The 3,251-nt window shown below is 35.3% G+C and overlaps 1 pseudogene; it reads right to left on the reverse strand.

The window, feature by feature from the left end:
• Positions 1-1,060: 1,060 nt before the first annotated feature.
• Positions 1,061-1,644, reverse strand: LOC117028851 (WASH complex subunit 3-like; annotated as a pseudogene).
• Positions 1,645-3,251: the final 1,607 nt, after the last annotated feature.

Below are 3,251 nucleotides of genomic sequence, written 5' to 3' on the forward strand. Positions count from 1 at the left end.
TGGGACATACATCTAAGCACAGCACTATCTGAACAAAATGATGCCTTCTCCATTGAAGATATCTTGGATATTTTATTTCACACTAAAATTAGGAACGAAATGGCAAAGCTGGTCATAATTTCCCCATATTGTGACCCCTGCTTAATTATCATTCTTTAACTGAATTTAAGAGGCTAATTTTGAGCATTTTTAGGGGGAAAGAAAGATACTGACCTTCTAACATGAGTGTTATGAAGGAATAAGTAGTGAACTATAAGGTACTTAGAATGGAGACCTTCGAACTTCCTCAGAAGCTTCTATATTTTATGCATTGCCTTATATACACACAATACTAGTTTGGATTTCCATAATGTGTGCATAATTTGTTGTTGCTTATCGGATTGTTTTGGATTTTTTTGTGTAAAGGAAGTCTAAATGTGACAGCTATGAAACATACTAGTTGTTATCAGCACGTTTTTGGCAGTCTCTTTGGTAATGTTGGTTCTCCTAGCTCTGTTTATAGTTTAAAGAACAATGAGAAATAAGATGTTTCCTTTTATCACAAACAAGAGAAGGGCACAGAGAGCTGAGCTACATATATTATGACATATTCTATTAGAGATGTGTCATATAGTAGCTGATTTAATTCAACTGATCAGTAAACTAGGTCCTGTTGGTTCACATTTTCTGCCTTCCCTCTTCTTTTCAATCTTATAATCTCCTGATAATTTTTTTTAATAAGAGTCTTTTTCTTTTTTGTTCTATAATATTCCCAGTCTATTTTTCTAAAGTAGAATAGCATACTCCTTCTGAATTTTTATCTACTCTAGAATTTTTTTGTTTCTTATGATTTTATATTCTTTATTTGTTCCATACCTATATTCTTTTTAAAGAACTATAACTTCCACACTTTTTTTTTTGGCTAGGTTATAAACTTTTTGTTTTAACACAGAGGAAGCTTGGTGGTAGAAATTTGGCCACTTAATACTTTTATGACTGAGAGATAAAGTTAAGGCTCTTTTTCTGATAGAATGTAAATATATACCTACATATGCACATGTCATTTTTATTGAAATTAAGCTTAGCCACTAAGAGAATATTCACTATCTGGTCTTTCTTTTGCATTTTTTCACCTTCACCCTCAGGCCCTGGAGCATCTGGCTTCTCAAGATCTGGGTGGAGTCCTTCCTTCCTATAACATTTTGTTTCTTATTGCCTTTACTGGGACACCCACTTGAGCCATTTTGAGATATTTGGCTTATCTTAGATCCTTGGCTACAGTTAAGATATTTTCTGCTGTTACTTCACTTTCCTGTGATCATGAGTCTTGTAAACTATTCTGCTGTGATTTCTCTGAAGTGGTTTCAGAATGTGATTCATTTGTTGATACTAGTGTCACTTACATGAGATACTTCAAATGAGACATCATCTAGGCCTGGGATAGAGGACAACTTTGCATCTAAAATACTGACAGTTGTTTCAATTTGTTGGATACGAAGAAAAAGGTGCTAATTTCTCCTCACAAACTACAGAAAAGTAATTAAGGAACTGTACAGTATGCACCACAAACTAGTTAAGAAAGGCCACCATTCTTTCCTGTTGAATAGCTGGCTCCTTGGTCAGTTCTATTCCTGAATCCATGAGATCAAACCTGTCCTCATCCATCTCCTCAGTAGGTGGGGGACCCAGGGATTACCCAGAAACCCCTCCCGGACATGTCCTCACCCTGCCCACATTTTCTCAATAAGACCTTTCTACATTCCTATGAATTCTTCTCGCATGTTAGAGATGATCTCAATACCTGTTCATTTAAAATGAGGAACTATAACAATTTCACCTTGAAATTCAGTTACTTTTAGGGCTTTCACGTTTCCCACCTGGGAATCTACAAATATTTTTCCAGAGGACAAGCCAAGGGACTGGCAACAATTTTCTCTTCTGGCATGAAAATGAGTCCAAAGACTAATTATCATCAACCCAAACACCATAATTTCTATCACAGAGCATTGCCTAGCAAACCTTAACAATTCCTGGAGGAAGGATCTTTTCACTATAAAACTTTTGTTGGACATCATTTTGTTGGCAGAGCTGTAGCACAAGATTGGTTGCACTGTCTCTGTTTTCCATCAGAGGGAATGGGTACATGAGGCAAATACCTGGTGTGGCCTCTAGGCCCAGGTGGTCTGTTCATAGCGATAGGCTTGTTCTCAACAGTATTCTCTGTGTTGCTAATTGTTGTAATCCACTATTTCCCAGTCTGGTGTATTCTCCTTGCTCTCCATAAATGTCTCTTTAAATTCACAGGAGGTATCTAGAAAATTTCCTCCTAATCTGGTGGGAGAATACTACTGTTTTGTTATATGAGCTTTTCAGATCAGAGAGGTTACCATTCTTATGTATAGTTTAGTCATCTTAGCATTAACCCATACCTGGAGAATTTGTGTGTATGCCTGATGTAATACTTCATCTTGAGCTTGAAATGAGCATAAATAGGACATTTCTTAAAACTGAGGGGAGAAATAAAATGAGCTAGTGTTTATTGAGTAGCAATTTTATATCACATATTTTTACATATATTATTTCACTTAATTCCCAAAACAACATTGTGAGGTGGGCATTACTATTCTTGGGTTTACATACAAGGAAACCAATACGTAGAAGTAAGTGATGGTATCGCACTTAAAAGTCTGTCCACATGACTTCAAAGCTCATGATCGTTTCATAAAAACTTGCTTCATTTTTATTGTCAAAGACATAGCAGAAATTTTCCTATATCCTGAATCTGAGAAGAAGACTGAGCAGATATCCTTATTTTCTCTCATCACTTGACAGATTACCCTGGTCAATCAGGCCACTCATCCTAAAACTGTCCTCACATGTATCCATAGAAGCATCATCTCCTATTTTTACCCCAGTCAATTCCAACATCTTTATGTTCCTAAGCAATGAGTGACCTTTTTTCATATTTGTTCTAAACAAACATTAGAAGATTTTATTCCAGTTAATTGGGTGATATGTAATTTTAAGTCAAACAATTCACAGTGGGAAATCTATCTTGTGTTAAAACAAAAACAAATAATATTTCTGGAGCTTATTAAAATTGTTTTACTTAAAAATTAGTCATCATTTCTATGCTATCTATGTAACCATAATTCCCATATACTTTGAATACTTATATGCTTGTGGGTTCAGTTAAAAATAATCATCCATAAGATGAATAGGTGTCCTGATTTGAAAATGATTCAGATATTCTTAGAAAGTGTTCCAAGAGG

This window comes from Rhinolophus ferrumequinum, chromosome 10 (genome assembly GCF_004115265.2).
Source record: "Rhinolophus ferrumequinum isolate MPI-CBG mRhiFer1 chromosome 10, mRhiFer1_v1.p, whole genome shotgun sequence".
Classification (NCBI taxonomy): domain Eukaryota; kingdom Metazoa; phylum Chordata; class Mammalia; order Chiroptera; family Rhinolophidae; genus Rhinolophus; species Rhinolophus ferrumequinum.